The sequence below is a fragment of the Petaurus breviceps genome, unplaced genomic scaffold (genome assembly GCF_028583685.1).
Source record: "Petaurus breviceps papuanus isolate PSGF00001 unplaced genomic scaffold, PetGlider_PUasm1.0 186, whole genome shotgun sequence".
Taxonomy (NCBI): Eukaryota; Metazoa; Chordata; class Mammalia; order Diprotodontia; family Petauridae; genus Petaurus; species Petaurus breviceps.
The window spans coordinates 30156829-30176410 of record NW_027185798.1 but is presented as its reverse complement, the minus strand read 5'-3'; the positions used below and the strand labels follow the sequence as shown (position 1 = coordinate 30176410).

The 19582-nt window shown below is 37.0% G+C and overlaps 2 long non-coding RNA genes across 2 annotated transcripts in view; both read left to right on the top strand.

Annotated features, from left to right (window-relative positions):
- LOC138162644 (uncharacterized) overlaps positions 1–19582 on the top strand; it is a 50496-nt gene that overhangs the window by 16566 nt on the left and 14348 nt on the right. The window lies entirely within an intron of this gene.
- LOC138162645 (uncharacterized) lies at positions 6771–12644 on the top strand. The gene is made up of 3 exons (XR_011168681.1): positions 6771–6863; positions 10255–10327; positions 11504–12644. It is a non-coding gene; the product is annotated as an uncharacterized lncRNA (long non-coding RNA).

The following is a 19582-nucleotide window of genomic DNA, read 5'->3' as shown; positions in this document are numbered from 1 at the left end:
TCCCAGAGTGCTGCGCTGGATTCCTGCTGGCCTGCAGGGCTGTCCTCAGTGGGAGGTTAGCTTCTCTGTGTCATTTTGTGGGTTCTGCAGCTCCAAAGTTTGTTTAGAGTCCCCTTTTTACATGGATTGGGGAGGGTGGAAGCTGGAGCTGCGGGAAGGTCGTGCTTCTACTCCGCCATCTTGGCTCCGCCCCCCTACAAAATTGTAATCTAGTGCTTTATTTCAACCCTTTGTGAATCTTTGTATTTCAAGTTCTTTTCTTGGAAAAATTGTATTGTTGGATTCTGCTTTTTAATGAATTCTTTTGCTGTCTTCTCTTTATGGGTGAGCACATTCCATTCACATTCATGGTCATGATTTTAATTGCTTTGCCCCCTTCCATATTAAAATGATTTTATCTCCCTTCCCCATACTTTTTATAAAGGAGAAGGTAGAGAAAATAAAGGAAATGGGACCAACACTAGCAGTCTATAATTTAAATGATCTGATCTCAGTTCTCTGCTCCTCCTTTATTTACCCACCTTACTCTTTCACTTTCATTCTCTCCTTTTTAATCTCTCCATTTATGATCTGCCCTTTGAAGTTCATTTTGGTTATGACTGCTATCACCATAGCTCTACCATTTGTTCCCTAGCACTGGCCCTGCCTGTTTTCCTGTTGAATTTCATGTATTTCTTGACTAAATTCTTTGTATACACATTTCTTTTTCTTTTTTTTAAAGCAATCGGGGTTAAGTAACTTGATCAAGGTTGGGTGTGGTGCTAAGTATCTGAGTGGATTCAAACCCAGGTCTCCCGACTCTGGGGCCTGCACTCTTACTCACTGTGCCACCTGGTGGTTCTTGCTTTTTCTACCCCTTACTTCATGTTTGTATAGTCTTCTGATATACTCCAGTTATAATGAATAATTAGTTCCCCACTCCTTATTCTCACTTCTTCCCCAGTGTATTCCTTTTCTTTGCTTTTAAACAAAAGAAAGCCACACCCAGGCCCTGAGTTTGTTTATCTTTGATTTGACCTTTGATGATAATGGGATTCTGAAGGGACAATCATTTCTTCTTCCCTGATGTAAGCACTTGATCCATATTTTAATTGTTGTGGTTGAGCTGTTTCAGTTGTGTCTGACTCTTTGTGACCCCATTTGGACTTTTTTTGGTAGAGATACTGGTATAGTTTGCCATTTCCTTATTCAGTTCATTTTACAGAGAAGGAAACTGAGGCAAATAGGGTTAGATGACTTGATGAGGGTCACATAAGTAGTAAGTGTTAGAAGCTGGATTTAGACTCAGAAAGTTATTTCCTCCTGACTCAAGAATTGGCACTCTATCCATTAAGCTACCTAGCTGCCCTATCTTTAGATCACTGACTGCTTAATCTTTTATGATCCTGATTGTTTTTCCTTGGTATTTGATTTCTTCCTGGATTTTTGCCTTATGTTCCTCTAGATTTTAGTTGTAAAAATTTCTGAGTATTTTCAGGTTTTTTTTTCCAGGTAGTGGTGTTTGAGAATCTTAATTTTCTCTTTGCCTTCTGGTTCTAATAAGCTTTAGTGATTTTATATCCTGATTTCCTGAAATTTGGTATGCATATTTTGTTTAGTTATGGGATTTAGGGAGTCTTGCGATTCTAAAAATATCTCTTCTTATCCAATTTTTAGGTCAGTTGTTTTTGATACTATATACCTTACATGTTCTATTTTTTTCTTTTCTTTTTTTTTTTTTAAAGCAATTGGGGTTAAGTAACTTGCTCAAGGTTACACGGCCAGTTATTATTTCTGGGTGTGGTGCTGAGTATCTGAGCCCGGATTTGATCCAGGTCATCCTGACACTGGAGCCGATGCTCTTACTCGCTGAGCCACCTGGCCACCCCTAAGCAATTGGGGTTAAGTAACTTGCTCAAGGTTACACGGCCAGGTGTTTCTGGGTGGGTGCTAAGTGTCTGAGCCCGGGATTCAATCTCCAGGTGTTCTCAACACTGGAGCCGGTGCTCTTACTCGCTGTGCTACCTGGCCGCCCCACATGTTCTATTTTTTAACGTTTTCTAATATTTCTTCTTGTATTTTTGAATGTTGGAATTCTCCTTGTTCTGTTCTAGGGACAGGTGGTGGCTAAGTAGATAAATCTTGGAGTCAGGAAGACTTGAGTTCAAATTTATCCTCAGACTCTAGCTGAGTGACCCTGGGCAAGTCACTTGACCTCTGTTTGCCTTAGCTTTTTCAACTATAAAATGGGGATAAAATAGAATCTCCCAGGTAACATTTGTAAAAAGCTCTTAGCACTATGTGCCTGGCACATAGTAGGTAATATAAAACTGCTTATTCCCTTCCTATCTTTCTTGCAGGATGCCAATTATTTGGATAAGTTTTTTTTTTTTTTACCTTTTGTTCCAAACTATTTATTTTCCTCTCAAGCACTCTAATTTCATTCTTCATCACTTGCTTTAGGTTTTCCATCATTTCTTTCATTCTGAAGTTCTTTGGATCAGTCCATTCTTTTTTTCTTTCCTGGAGTTCTTTTTAAAATTATTAAAGAGATATTTTCTTGTTCTGGAATTTTATTTTGAGATTCTCTTAACCTAGAGTATTTCTTTATCCTATTAGTAGTTTTATTCTGTTTACTGTCTTCAGCCTCAAATAATCCATTGGGTCATTGTGACCAGGTCAGGCTCTACCCTTTACTGCAGGTCTTGGATGAAGTGACTTGAGCCCATCTAGAAAAGGAGGCCCTGTTTCCTACTATAGTCCCAGAATGGAACAATCACTATATTTGGACTGGATAATGAAGTCAAATGGGTCTTAGGAAGCATTGCTAACAATGTTTGCTAGTTGAAGTGATAGAATTCCAACAGAGATATTTAAAATTCTAAAAGATAATGCTGTTAAACTGTTGCACCCAATATGCCAGCAAATTTGGAAAACTCAGCAGAGGCCAGTGGATTGGAAAAGAACAGTTTACTTCCTAATTCAAAAGAAGGGCAATGCCAAGGAATGTTAAATTACTGAACAATTAGATTTATAATCTTGTCAGCAATATTATACTTAAAATTCTGCAAGCTAGGCTTCAACAATATTTGAACTGAGAATAATGAAAAGAGAAGGCTGGTTTTTGAAGAGGCAGAGGAATTAGATACCAAATTGCCCTCATTCACTGGATTACGGAGAAAGCAAGGGAATTTCTGAAAAAAAGAATACATCCACTTCTGCTTCATTGACTACACTAAAGCCTTTGACTGTGGATCACGACAAAATGTGGCAAGTTCTCAAAGAGATGGGAGTACTAGATTATCTTGCTTGTTTCCTGAGGAAATTGTATGTGGGTCAAGAAATAACAGTTCAGACCACAATGATGGCAGAAAGTGAAGAGGAATTAAGAAGCCTCTCAATGAGGGTGATAGAGGAGAGTGTAAATGCTGGCTTAAAGTTCAACATAAAAAATAAAACCAAACCCTAAGATCTTGTCAACTGGTTGCATCACTTCCTGGGAAATAGAAGGAAAAGAAATGGAAACAACGCCAAATGTTATATTTTTGGGCTCAAAGATCACCGCAAATGGTGACTGCAACCATGAAATTGAAAGATACTTGCTTCTTGGAAGGGAAACTATGGCAAATCTGGGTAGCATACAAAAATGTAGAGCTATCACCTTGTCAAAAAAAGTATATAGTAAAAACCATACTATTTCCAGTAACAATATATGACTGTCAGAGTTGAACTATAAGGAAAACTGAGTGCCACAAAATCTACCCTTTGGAATTGTGTTTCTGGAAAACACTTTGGAGAGTTTCTTGGACATCAAAGAGGTCAAATCAGTCAATACTTAAGGGAATTAATTCAGGCTATTCACTGGAAGGTCAAATACTGAAGCTGAAACTTAAATACTTCAGCTACATACTGAGAAGATGGGACTTATTAGAAAAAACCTCTGCTGTTGGGAATAATTGAAGGCAAAAGGAAAAAAAGAGGTGGTAAGGGATGCTTTAGACAGTGTCATGGAAACAATGAACATGAACTTGTATAGACTTTGAGAGATAGTGGAGGATAGAAAGACCTGGTGTGTTGTGGTTCATGGGGTCACAAAATCAGACATGACTGACCAAAAATAATACACCCTCATATGTACATAGATATATGTGTATGACATACATATATTTGTATATCCATATATGATACATATAGGTGTATATAGATGGAGGTATATAGATATACATATGTATATAGATATAAAATATAAATTCATGACAAACATATATATGTATAAAGATACATAATCCATTTATATATAGAAAGAACCCTTCCATTATTGTTTATCAGTGTGTGCAGAAGGGTTATTATCATCCTAATCATCCATTATCTCACTTACAGATAAGTGGATATTAATGTGACCCACTTTTTCCTCCCTAGGAGAACTGAGGATTGATGTTGGAATTAGGAGCAGGAAGAAGAATGCCCTGGGACAGAAAAGAGGTGGGGCTGTTTGGAAATTATTACTGGATTGAGTAAACAATAGGGTTAGGCAGAGACCTTAAGCAATCAAGCCTTGTAAATTATAACTAGAGGACCAATGCCTACAGTTCTTATATTACGTAAAACTGCCAATCCAGTGCTTTTGTATTTGCTTTTCTTTTAGTTTCATTTGGAGAATTTTGCTTGACAGTACAGGGTTTTAGAAAGCATTCTGGATGGCAGGGGCATAGGGAGGAGGAGAGGACAAGGGAGGGATCTTTAGAGGGGAAAGTGAGAGAATAGGTAAATAGGGGTATAGAAGGGTGTTTAAATTTATGGGAATGGGAGGATAGCGGAGGGATCCTTGGAGGGAGTAGAGAAGTCATAGGAGAGCAAGGTACTGGGTGAAAGTAAAGTAGAGGAGGCAGGAGGGATAGGAAACAAGAGATATTCATATACATAAAAACAAAGATCAGGCATAGAATAGGTTTGGGAATGCATATGTCTATATATGTATGTATATATAGAGTATGTACATGAGTATGTATATATCTATAGCTATGGAGAAACATATCTACATTTTATTGTTGCCTTCTGGGAGGTTTGGGGGAGGGGAAAAAGTTAAAAAGTACAGCAGAGAACAAAAGAAAACTCACAAAAAAGCAAAGATGGACAGTTCTCAACACAATGAGTATTATTTATCATATAGGCTTTCTTGAAATGAAAATGTATTGTTACATATTTTGAATCCTCTCATGTTCTGCTATGCACATGACATGCTTTGGTTTCTTTCTCACTTTGTATTTAAATTCCAATATTTAAGTTTATGATACGTTTTTTTTTTCTATTCTCTATTTGTGTTCTGGTGTTTGAGTCTAAAACAAAATTTTGGAAAAAAAGAAAAAAGAAAGCAGCCTGGATTTTGAGTCCACAGATCCCACTATGATTCTGGCTCTGTCACTCAGTACATACTAAATCTCTGTCAAATCATTCATTACCCTCTGCAGGCTTCAGTTTCATCACTTGTCAAATGCATGTTGAACTAGATGATTTCTAAGGTTACTCTCAGATCAAATCTGTTATTCTATGTCTGTATCAGAGTTATGGAGTAAACTTCCTTGAAAACAATCCAACCTTGAGAAATGACTGACTGACTTGTGGTGTGGCTGCATAATAAAATACTATTGTGTATTAAAATTTCTGACAAATGCAAAGAAATATGAATACGTTAGATGAAATAATTCAATATGAAGGATTTGGGACTTGGAAAAGAGAATACTAAAATATATATGGACTAAGATTAAACAAAAACACTTTATATGTATATAGATATAAATGCATAAGCAGAGTTAAGAAGGATACCTCAGAGTATATCAACTGCTATATTTATTGGTTTGTTAAGGTATATTTAAAAAATAATCAAATTATGGAATATTATTTTTTTACCTTTATCTTTTTTTCCTTTTCAATGAGAGTATTGCTTGGTGAATTATTCTTGGTTTTATTTTTGAAAGGAAAACAAAACCCAAATTCTGTGTCTAATTGATGCAAGGTAGAAGAGATTGGTTCATAACTAAGGAACCAGAAAGCAAAGGACTCCCTATAGCAGGTATTGTGGTGGAAGTGAAAGAGAGATATAACAAGAGGATTATAATAATAGCTAATATTTATATAGAGGGTTTGACCATTTTTGTGACCTTGGTGATCCTCACAGCAACCCTGTGAGGTAGGTGCTATTCCCATCCTCATTTTAGAGTTGAAGATATGGAAGTTATGTGACTTGCATAGCTTCCCCCCACTAGAAGACATCTAAAGCAGCATTTGAACACAGGTCTAGACCCCATCCACCTGCCTGCCTGCCACATCATCCATGATAAGATTGAGGGTAAGAGAGAGACCTAAGGTGGCCAGAGTAGGGTGGAGCTTTGAATACCTCTCCCTGTGTGCTCTTTGTTGTTTCTTTATATGCTACTTTCAAAATCCCTAAGTATAAACTACCACTACATTTCCCTCACCTTTTGCACCAAACACATATACACTTACACTAACACTTTTTCCCCCTCTATCACTTCAACACCAGGCACTTGAGATACTTTTACTCTGCCATGACATCATCAGGAATAATTTAATTTTTCCCATGACAAGCTTCCCAAAATAATTCCAGCATCTATTTTAGAGTGTGCCCTTTCTATCCCTTTATGCCATGGCCATGTGACAAAGAATTAATATTTCTTTCCTCCCCACTCCCACTCTTGCAGTATGGGGAACACTCTGGGTTGGCCATCTTCAGTCTCGTGATCTAGAGATTTGACTGCCTAAAGATAGGCATTACATTCTTCTGGAGAAGGATGTGGAGCAGCTAGAAACTGGTTGGACTAATTAAATTTCCCTTAGCTTTGCGGAGGAATGGTGGGAAAAGAATAGTAAGTCAGATGACATGGTATAGAATCTAGAGAGTGCTTGACTTGAAGCCAGGGGAGCTGAGTGTGAATACCCACTTTGCCACTTACTACTTATATGGTCTTATTCTAGACCTCAATTTCTTTATCTCTAAAGTCAGAGTGGGTTGGACTAGACAACCTCTCAAGTTTTTTCTAGCTCTAAATAATATGGTTATATTTGTTCAGCCTCAGCTTTGGAGTGGAGATGAGGAGCAGACTGATGGTTTGGGGATCTCTGACTGTAAGAGAGACAGTGATATGTGAGAGAGAAGAGGGTTAACCTAAAAAATGATATTGCTTCTAGTTCTTCCTGGGAAGCTAACAAACTAAAACCCTAAAAACTTGGTTTGCCTTATAATGATGGTGATATATATTACTTATTTAAGCCCCTTTTGCTTAGCTGTAAGTGATATCTTCCTTTATTCAACCTCCATAACATCTTCCCCCCCCCATTTTATTGAAATCCATAGAATTAAGAATTTTGAGATAATCTAGTTCAGTTCTCCCACTGTATATATAGATAAAGAGACTGAAGACTAAGTGTTGAAATAATTTGTTTTTTGTCACCAGGAATTAAGTAGCAGACTGTTTTCCTTTTTTTTTCCCCATCAATTTTGGTCAAATAGTGACTTTTTACCCCAAAGTTGGGATCTTTTGATTTATCAAATGCTAGCTTACTATGGACTATGTATTGTACCTAATCTATTCCATTGATCCACCATTCTATTTTGTAGACAGTACCAGGTTGTTTGGGTAGCGAGGTGGTGCAGTAGAGTGCCTGGCCTGGAGTCAGGAAGACTCAAGTTCAATTCTAGCCTCAAACACTTACTAGCTGTGTTATTCTAGGCAAGTTCATTTCATCCTGTTTTCCTCAGTTTCCACATCTGTAAAATGAGCTGGAGAAGGAAAAGGCAAACCACTCCATTGTCTTTGCCAAGAAAACTCCAAATGCAACTATGAAGAGTTAGGTATCATTGAAAAAAAAAAACAACTAAACAACATCAACAAAATGAGATTATTTTGATGATTATTGCTTTGTAATACAATTTGAGATCTGCTGCTACTAGGCTACTTTCCTTCATATTTTTTTTTCATTAATTCCCTTGATATTTTTTACCATTTCTTCTTCCACATTAATTTTGGTATTACTTTATTCTAGCTCTATAACTTAAGTTTTTGGTAGTTTGATTGATATGGCACTAAATGAATAAATTAATTTAGGTAGAATTGTCACTTTTATTATATTAGCCTGGTCTACCAATGAGCTATCGCTATTTCTCCAATTGTTCAGATCTGAGTTTATTTGTGTGAAAAGTGTTTGTGTTCATATAGCTCCTAGGTTTGTCTTTTCAGGTTAACTAATGGAATTTCTCTTTCTATCTCTTTCTGCTGGACTGAGTAATATATAGAAATGCTGATGATTTGTGTGAGTTTATTTTATAACCTACAAATTTACTGAAATTGTTGATTGTCTCAATTAGTTTTTGAGTTGATTTTCTAGTATTCTCTAAGTATCTCATCTGCAAAGAGCAATAATTTTGTTACATCATTACTTATTCTAATTCCTTCAATTTCTTTTCTTCTCTTATGGCTATTGCTAGTATTTCTAAATGATAGTGATGATAATGGGCATCCTTTCTTCAACTTGATTTTATTGGAAAGGCTTCTAGCTTATCCCCATTACAGATAATGCTTACTGATATTTTTAGATAGATACTACTTATCGTTTTAAGGAAAGCTCAATTTATTCCTATGCCTTCTTGTATTTTTTTAATAGGAGTAAGTATTGTATTTTGGCAGAATAAATGCATCTATTGAGATAATTGCTTTTGTTATTTATATGGTTAATCATGATTATAGTTTTCCTGATATTGAACCAGTTCTGCATTCCTGGTGTAAATCCCATTTGGTCATAATGTATGATTTTCCTTATTCATTGCTATAACCTCCTTGTTAGTACGTTATTTAAATATTTGAATCAATGTTCATTAGAGAAATAGGTCTATGATTTTATTTCTCTGTTTTTGCTTTTCCTGGTTTGGGTATAGCACTATGTTTGTGTCATAAAAGGAGTTTGATAGGATTCCTTTTCCTATTTTCCCCAAATAGTTTACTGTACATAGTAGTAGAATTAAATGGTCTTTAGATGTTTGGTAGAATTTACTTGTGAATATTTAATCCTTGGGATTTTTCCCTAGGGAGTTCATTTATGACTTGTTCAATTTATTTTTCTAACATAGGTTTGGCTAAATGCTCTATTTCATTTTCTGTTAATTGGGACAATTTATATTTTTTGTAAATATTTGTCTCACTTAGATTGTTAGATTTCTTGGCATAAAATTGGGCAAAATAGCTCCAAATAATTGCTCTAACTTCATCTTCATTTTTGATACTGGTAATTTTGTTTTCTTCAAATTAACCAATGGTTTAATAAAATTTGTTTAAAAAATTCCTAGATTTATTTATTAGTTCAGTGGTTTTCTTACATTGAGTTTTAGTAACCTATCTCTTCTTTGATTTTCAGGATTTCCAATTGGTGTTTAATTGGGAATTTTTAACTTATTCTTTTTCTAGTTTTCTTTTTCTTTTTTAAAATTTCATGCCCAATTCATTGATCTGCTCTTTATTTTATTGATGTAAACATTTAAAAGATGCAAATTTTTTCCTAAGTATAATTTTGGCTGCATCCCATAAATTTTTGTATGTTGACACATTATTGTCATTCTCTTTAATGAAATTATTTATTGTTTCTATAATTTGTTTTTTCACCCACTCTTTCTTTAGGATTAAATTATTTAGTTTCTAGTTAATTTTTAATCTATGTTTCCACAGTTCTTTATTTTTTATTGCATTATTATCTGGAAAAGATGCATTTAATATTTCCTCTTTTCTACATTTGGTTGTGAGGTTTTTATCCTCTAATACTTGGTGAATTTGTGTGATGGTATCACATACAGTCAAGAAAAAGGTGTACTTCTTTCTGTTCCTATTCAATTTTCTCCACAGGTCTATTATATCTAACTTTCCTAAAATTATATTCATCTCCTTAACTACGTGTTTTTTTTTAATTTTATGGTTAGACTTATCTAGTTCTGAAAGGGGAAAGCTGAGCTCCCCCACTAGTATAGTTTTACTATTTTCTCCTGTAATTCATTTAACTTTTCCCTTAAGAATTTGGATGTTATGCTATTCCATGCATTTATGTTTAGTTTTTATATTACTTCATTGTCTATGGTACTTTTTAGCAAAATGTATTTTCCATGTATATCTCTTTAAATTAGGTCCATTTTTGCTTTTGCTTTGCTTGAGATTAGGATTGCTACTCCTGACCTACACCCTTATTTTTACTCTGTATTTGTTTCTCTTTTTCAAGTGTGTTTATTGTAAACAACACATTGTTGGATTCTCGTTTTTAATCCATTCTGCTATCTGCTTCCATTTTCTGGGTAAGTTTTCACAGTTATGATGATTAACTATGTATTTCCCTCCATCCTGTTAAATTTTTTTCTTGATTTCTTGACTTTTTACTTTAACTTCCGGACTTTTAACTTTGTGTTAAAGTTGGGCTCTCCTCCCAAGTGAAGTCAGCTCTGTCCAAAGCTTTAGGTCTTTTGTGCTGCTATTTTCAGAGACAGTTCTAGGGATTTGTAAATTTTCAATGCTTCCAAGGTGGTATGATCGAAGGAGAGGTGTCATCACTGTATCCTGGGCTGTGCTCTGGTCTTTACCCAGAAAGGGACTTTATTTCCCTGTATCCTCAAGTGCTATTTCTTTTTTGGCCCTGGAACTGTGAGTTGGGCCATTGTTCTACTATAGCTCCAAGTGCTAGTGCTGCTTTCTGCCTTAGAACTGACACAAGGATTCCTCCTCCTTTGTGAGCTATCACAAGCAGTCTTTTTCACCTTGGGACTGTCACCAGAGTCCCTCTTCTTCACCTGCAAGCACTAATGCTACATCCTGGAACTGTGACCCAGAACTGTATATGAGCTATGCAACAGGGTCCTGAATCCAGTGCCAGCAAAGGGTTCCTAGAATCTCCTTCTGACCAGTGGGCTGACCCTCTTACTGTATGTGGGCTGGTAATATGATAACTATGTTATCTTCTGAAGCTGCTGCTGCCTGTAAAGACTTGTTGCAATGTCCTGCAGGATTGCTAGTGTGTCTAAGCTGAAGCCTGTGCTGTGCTCTGGGTCTGAACACCACTCTGGTGTGATAGACCTTTTCTGCCAATATCCAAAGTTGCACTCGGCAGAAAAATAATTCCACCTTGACTTTTGTTGGTTATTCTGCTCCAGAATTCTATTTAGGCATTATTTTGAAGTTGTTTAGAGGGGAATTGTGGAGAGTTCAGGGGAGTTCCTGCCTCTACTCCACTATCTTGGCTCAAATTCCAACCAAGAGGTTCTTGAAATTCATTTCAGCTTTCTGGCTAGCAATGATCACTTTGTGATATTACAAATAGATAAGTAAATGAACGAATGGATTATAGCTTTGCTATAAGTTCTGTGGTAGTGATTTGTTCACTAAAAAGTGAACTAAGATGTTTTTGTGAGTTTTACATTTGTACCATGCTTGTAGAATAGGATAATAGTCTACAACTATGTCTTGGTTCTTATTCCTAGGTTTGTCAGCAATGCTGTTGGACACTTGGCCAAGCTCATAGAGTCCCAGAATCTTGGAGTTAGAGGGGACCCCAGAAGTCAGCATACTTTTACACAAATCCCTTTTACAACATGACTAATATGCAGTCATATGGCTCTTGCTTGAATGACTCCAGTGATAGTAACCTTACCACCTCCTAAGGATGTTCATCCTAGCTAGCTCCAGAGTCAGCTGAGGCTGAGCAAAGGGCTGATTATTTTTAATAGTGATTTATTTCTTCTTACTTGTCAAGACAATGTTTAGCATTCATTTTTACAAAATTTTGGGTTCCAAATTTTTCCCTTTCCCTTCCTTCCCCCTCTTCCTAAAATGGTGGACAATTTGATATAGGTTATACATATGCTATCATGTAAAACATATTTCCATATTAGTTATAGTTGTAAAAGAAGAAACAGATCAAAAGAAGAAACACAAAAAAGAATAAAGTAAGTGAAAAAATATGCTTCAAACTGCATTCAGAGCCTATCAGTTATTTATTTGGATGTGGATAGCATTTTCCTTTGTGAGTCCTTTGTACTTATGTTAGATTATTGTGTTTCTGGAAGAGCTGGGTCATTCATAGCTGATCATTATACAATGTTGCTGATACTGTGTATGGTGTTTTTCTGGTTCTGCTTACTTAACTTTACATCAATGTGTACAAGTCTGTATTGGGGCTCAGGATCTCTCACTGGTACCTTGGAGTTGTTTTGATTTGTATTTCTCTAATAATAGTGATTTAGATCATTTTTTTCATATGACCATAGATAGCTTTAACTTCTTCCTCTGAAAACTGGCTGTTTATAGCCTTTGACCATTTATCAATTGGGGAATGACTTGTATTCTTATAAATTTGACTTATATGTATAATGAGGCCTATATCAGAGACACTGGCTGTAAAAATTGTTTCCCAGCTTTCTGCTTCCCTTCTCATCTTGGTTACATTGGCTTTGTTTGTGCAAAAACTTTTCTATTTAATGTAATCAATATCATCCACTTTGCATTTCATAATGTAGAATTGACCTTCTTCATTTTTTTAGCATGGAACACTTCGACTTTATTCTGGTGAAGCTTGTGTAACCCTTCTCAGAACAATGCTTTAAATTTACAAAATAAAACATATAAGATTATTATTTGTTGTTGAGTCATTTTAGTTAGGTCCTACTCTTCATGACCCCATTTGGAGTTTTCTTGGCAAATATACTATAAGGGTTTGCCATTTCCTTTTCCAGCTCATTTTACAGATAAGAAACTGAGGCAAACAGGGTTAAGCAACCTGCTCAGGGTCATACAGCTGAGGTCAGATTCAAACTCAGGTCCTCCTGACCCCAAGGCCAGTGCTCTATCCATTGTACTACCTAGCTACCCCCTATAAGAATATGAATGACATCAATTTTATTTAAAAGCACAATGCACACATGCATATAAATATATGTATACATTTATATACACATACATATATTTATATACACACATACACATATGTATGTATGTATACACAGACACAAGTTCTTAGGCCTCAGGTTAAGAATTTCTGTCCTAGATTTCAGAGCTCCTTATTCTTAATCCCCAACTTTACCTATCACTCTCACCCTGCAATCCTTTGAAAAAAATTCTTCTGAACTTAAACACCAGATAAAAGAGTATTTCTATACACACAGGACACAGAGGAATTAGACATGAAACTGAACCTCCATTTCATACTGCCTGTTTAAAAAAAATGTTTAATAAATTTTGCACAACACTTCAAAAATGGTCCCACTTCTCTGTGCTTCTTTCTAAATGTTCTTCTGATCTTTTATGTGCATATTATAATGACTTTCCTTGTTGGGGCACGAAATAATACTCATGAAGCCCCTAGCACAGTGCTTAGTGCATAGCAGGAACTTTTTTTTTTTGGGGGGGGGAGGACAATTGGCGTTAAGTGACTTGCCCAAGGTCACATGGCTAGTTTTTGTGTTAAGTGTCAGAGGCCAGAGAACTCAGGTTCTCCTGACTCCAGGGCCAGTGCTTTATTCACTGCACCACCTAGCCACCCTATAGTAGGAACTTTATAAATGTTCATGTCCTCCCTTTCTCTGTTAAACTGCTAAGACTAGTCAATATCTGACTCATTCGATTCTTCTCTTCTGACTCATTGCTCAACCCTTTTACATTGTTTATTTTTTCTGCCCCCTCTGAAACTCTTCTAATTAAGATCACCAATAATCACCTCATCAAATTCAAAGCCTTTTAGAAAAAGTTCTTCTCCATCATCTCTCTGATTCCTGTAAAAGCATTGGCCCATCCATTAAGGATTACAGAATTTAAGAGGCAGAAGGGACCTGTGAGCCACTGAGCTCAATTCCCATATCTGACAAGTGCTCATCCAGCTGCTGTTTGAAGATTTCCTATCAGGGTAAAGCTCCCAAGGAGCCCGTTCCTTGTTCACCTGACCATAAGCCTAAACCTGCATTTTTGCAGTTTTCACACATTGCTCCTGATTCTTCCTTCTAGGGCCAGAGAGAACAAGTTGAATCCCTCCTTCCTATGACAGCTCTTCAGATTACTTACAGATACCTAGCATGCCCCATCTGGCTCTTGTCTCTTTCAGGTTTATCATCCCCAGTTTCTTTAAGCAGTTCTCATATGTCACAGACCCAAATCCCTTTACCATGCTGCTTGCCCTTCTCTGGATGGTCTTCAGGTTATCAATGCCGTTTTAGAAGAGTGTTAACTCAATCTGAACAAAATACTCCAGATAGGATCTCCTCCTTCTTCCCGTAAGCTATGCCTCTCAACACAGCCTCAAGCCACATTAGCATTTTTTGACCAACACATTACATTGCTGACTCATATTGAACTTCCCCAAAATCACTGTATCTTGTTCAGACAAACTGCGATCTAACTATGCCTCTCCCAACTTGTCTTTCTGAGGTAGATATTTTGTGCCCAGGTGTAAGCTTTTACATTAATCCCCAATGAATTTCAACTTATTTGATTCATCATAATTCCTCTCAAGATTTTGTTTTTCAATCCTGGCAGTTATCTGTAGTGTCAATTACTCCTCCTTGCATTTGATGAGCTTGCCTTCTATAACTTTTTTCAATGTCTCTGATACAAATAATTAGTTGCAGAGAACCAAGCACCAATCCCTGGGAGTATGCCATTGGAAACCACCTGATGTGTTAACATTGCCCCATTAATAAATTTTTGAGTTGGGCTGTTCACCCAGCTCTGAATCCATCCAAAGGCATTTTCATCTACTCCCTATCTCTTCCTCTTTTCCACAAAATTAGTATGAGATCTTTATCAACTGCTTTGCTAATATTTAAGTAGACTCTCTATAACACTTCCCTAATATCCTTGTTTAGTAAGGCTTTCAAAAAAGGAAATGGGGTTAGTAGGGCATGACGTGTTCTGGAGGAAGCCATGATAGCTTTTTGTAATCATTGCTTCCATTTCCATATGTTAACTAACCATCTCTTTCATGTTCTATGCCAGAATTTTACTAGGAATTAAAGTTAAACTCACTGACCTCTAGTTTTCAGACTCTGCCTTCTTCCATTAAAAAAACAAAACAAAACAAAGCATTGGGACATTTGTTCCTTTCTAGTCCTCTGGTACCACTCCCATATTCCATGATCTTTTGGATACCATTGATAGACATTGAAACAATTACATCATCAAGTTTTTTCAGTCCTCAAAGATAAAGTTCACCTGCAACAGATGCCTGAGGCAGCTAGGTGATACAGAGTATAGGGTGTTGGGTCTGGAATTAAGGAGACCTCAGTTCAAATCTGACCCCAGATACTCACTAGCTGTGTGACCCTGGGCTGTTTCCTCATCTATAAAATGGGGATAATAATCATATCTAACCTTCTTGGCACAGTGTCTGACACATAGTAGGTGCTTAATAAACACTTGTTTCTTCCTTTCCTTACTTTGTCTTGCCTTGCCTTGTCTTCTTCCTCTGTCTTTAGCCTCATGAAGATTGGCTGCCTCAGGAAGTAATGAGTTTCCTCTCTTTGGAAGTCTTCTAGAAAAGAAGGGAAAATTGTTCACTTTGTGGATTCTTTTTCAGGTAAATGTTGGAATAGATGGCCCCTAACATCTCCTTTAATATTGAAATTCTATGATTCTGTGACCGGTGTAGAGCTTTTCTAATCTTCACCCTTAGGAAGGTTTCTTTCTCTTTCTGGTGAATTATCTCCAGCTCCTTCTTTTTCTACCTAATGATGGGTCATACTCTCTATTTAAAGGTTAAACTTGAGACCTTTCTCAGGACAGAGCAACTCTCACTGCTACTTCAAGTAAACTGAAGTTTAGAAATTGGGAGCTCATAACAGGGCCTGCACAAAGACTGTATCAGTAGATCAATGAAGACTTGGGACATGCAGAATTCATACATCAAGAGAATTTATTCCTTGCCATGCAGTAGATACAGCAGTGAGTAAAGGGATCTATTCCTCTGGTCACATATCCAAAAAGCCTGCTACAATCAGTGAAGGGTCCTTTGGGGCTTGGAGAATAAAGCCATATTAATAGGAAAAAATATTTTTAAAAAAGATTATAAGCAGAGCCAAGGTGCAACAGAGGAAATTGTTATCCTTATGGATGTGAACAGGTCAGGAGGAGAAGCTTTGAAGTCAGAAGAAACCCCCAGTGGTTAAAACTTTTAAATTAGGCCTCTATCCTTTATGGAAAGAATATGTAAAGAGAAGCATAATGTATAAGTCATCTTCATAACTACTAATCAAAATACATTTAAATGCTTATAGTAGGCCAGGCTGTAGGGCACAGAGAAACTTGTGGCTTTATACTAAAAGATAGGGTGAACAAAAGCATCTCTCTCAGCAGTAGAATTATGTTGTACCTACTCAGTAAGTTAGTGATTTAAGTCTACTCTTGAGGACTCCCTTATCTGTAGTTAGTTTGAGAAGTAACTTAAAGCTGAAGTCAGAATAAAAGGGAATACTCTGACTAGCTTTATGAAGCCTCCATCCCAATTATGCCAGTGTTGCCTGAAGCTTCCTAAATAGGCACCTTTCCCAGGGTTTACCCCAGCTTCAGGAATCCCCAGTCTATACAATTTTTTGTTACCATATTGTGGTTTGCCTGCTCCTCCATGCTCCCACAATTTGAACCCAAATCTTCTATGTGCTTTGGAGACATGTGTGAAATGACGGGTGCCTTCAAGGATCTTACATTCTAATGTGATGGGAAATAATACAGACACATATAAATATGTGCAAAATTAATACAAAATAATTAGTGGGAGAGGAGGTCTGGTGGGAGTGGATGCTGGAGACACTGGGATCTGGGGACCAGGAAAGGGCCACTTGTGCTGAAAGCAGCATTTGAATTGCACTTTGAAGGAAACTAAAACTTCTAAGAAGTTTAGGGGGGAAAAGAATACATACTAGGCATGTGGGACAGCCTGTCAAATGTGCAAAGAAAGGAAAAAGAATAATTGATGTGGACTTTAGTACAACTCAACTCTTCTAAGTAAGTAGGAGGTTGGATTGGACAACTTGCCGTGGATCTGGATGTGGGCTTAGGATTCTTGCTAAGTGACATATATGCCTAGAGGCTTCTGGTGAATCACTTTATTCCTGTGATGGGGGTTGTGTCAAAGACAATTATTGACTGAACCACTAAGAAATGCCCATCCAGTAGACTAGACTAAAGATCAAGGAGAAAATCTTTTGAAGGCTGTTTCTTAGGACACAGTCAATGTCATTTCTGTCTTAGCCTGATGGGTACACTTGGTGGTGGTGGTGATGGTTGGGACTGGAGAGCATTCCTCTCCTGCATTTGCTCTGTATCGGTAGCTGTGATGACTACGTGTACATAACAGCAGACTAAGTGCATGGACTGGTCAACCTAGGACATTTATATACTACAATTTGTTCAGCCATCTTCTTTTTGTATCCTAGAGTTTACAATGCTTGGCACTTAGGACGTGCTTAATAAATGTTTATTGATCAATTAATTGTTGAGTACCCCCTTTGTTTCTAGATCTTTAAAATATAATTTATTTCCTAATATTTCTTGTCTCAACTACTTTAGATACTCTCATAATCCTTGTGGACAAGCCTTTTTTTTTAAACCTCTGAGACTCCATACTTTCTGTTAGAATCTTCTCTTATTCTGGATTTACCTCTTTAGCTTCTATTAATCCATTGTATTTCTTCATTGTATTTGGTGTTTTCATCTATTTACTCATATATTCAGCTTCAGTTGGGTCAGTTCCCTGTAACCCTCTTACATGGACCACATAGGTCTTATTTGGTCCTGCCTTCTCCAAAGCCTTCCATTGCTACCAATATGCCTTCTGCCTCAGTTCCTGGCTTCTGTATTTTAGCAGCTTGTTGGTCCATTGTGGGTTCTACATTTATTTTCTCTTTGAATACTTCTTTTCGTGATATATATTTGGGAGTTGGTTCCATCCTCTGCTGCTGTCTCAACAGTGTGCAGGTGGCATATGAGAGACCTCACTGCTCTCAGGCCTCCTACACCACCTTCCCTCAATTTGGAACCCAGAAATTCAGTTTTATCTCCCAGTCTTCCAGAGATTATAAAATCAGTGTTTTACTCCCTGACTTATGGAGGCTGCTTCTTTCCCCAACTTCTGTTCTTAGAGAACAGAACTGGGGTCTGATTTTATGTCCCCAAATACTGAAGCTGTCTTGTGGCTCTCCCATTCAAAAAGCGGACTGACTGGTTTTATATTAGTTAATGTGCTTTGTGCTAGCTTTCCTAATGTGGCTCTTGTGTTTACCTGAGCTAGCCCAGGCTTCCCTGGAGCAAACCTTTTATAAAGTCTTTGCTAATCTCTCTATGTATGCCTCCTCATTTTCAAGACAAGTCAGTTTTGAATAGAGGACATCAAACTCTGAATCATAGAAAACTGTCCCTCAATCTAGTTGACTGATTTGTTGTTGCCTGCTTTCCAAGATCCATTATTGTAAATTGCACTGAGTGGGGAAGAAGCAAGTGTTTCTTCCTTCTTCCTGTATTCCTTCTTCCCCATCTCCCAGTTTTAAATCATTAAAAGATATTGAAATATCAGCTGATAATTAGGATATTGCTAATGATAGGTAAGCAGGTAGGTTCGTAACAGAGCTATATATCCACTAAGTCAGATAATGTAGAGAGAAGAGGTATAAAATAGAAAGTATTATGTCATTGAAAATGCCAGTAATTCATAAGAGACAATATCCCAATAAGAAAGGCAGTAATAATATTCATGGCTTCAGAAATCTATACTAAAGCATTCAAGTTAGTGTGTAATGGAAAGAGTACTGTGGAGTAAGAGGATGCTCAAATGTCCACACTACTGTTTACTAGACATTTTACCTGGGCCAAGTCATTTCACCTCTTTTTAGTTATCTGTATAATGAGGAGATCAGACAAGAAGATCTTTTAAAACTCATATCAATGATCCTATGGTTCTCCAAGCTCTACACCCCACAATACAGATGTTGGAGTTGGGAATGCTAAGAAAAGAAGAAATGTGTTCACTGAGGTACATAACTCTGGCAGCTGCCATTTATCCTCTGGGTATGTCTAAGAAGTTTGTTTGATTCTGGAGCTCAAAAGGTATGATGGTAGAGTCTCGCTCTGGGCATGGGCTCAGAGTGACTGAGTCAATGGCAAGAACTGGAATATAAATGAAGAGGGAGAGAGACAATAGCAGTGGAAAAGAAAGAGAAATGTATTGTGAATGAGTCACATGAAATGAATGGAGATGTATGCTTTGAGGTTGGTTGCCTTGGCACTTTTCACATGAGTCTAGAAAAGGAAGAATAAGGCTTGATCTAAGGAAGTATGAAGATAGATTATAGGTCAAAATATGCTTGAGATTTTAAAACAAGGAAGTAAAGATTACCTCATAGCTATAACTAGGACTTTTGGGGGATATAACTTTCACTTGAAGGCTATAGTTTATTCAACAGGAATTGATTGGTTAAGGAAGATGGTACAATAGCAGTGTATACTCTCTTGTGTTAGTCTGTGGAGAGAGGGGACATCCTGGAAGGCATTGAGGTTTGGATCAATGAAGGGATAAATGAGTA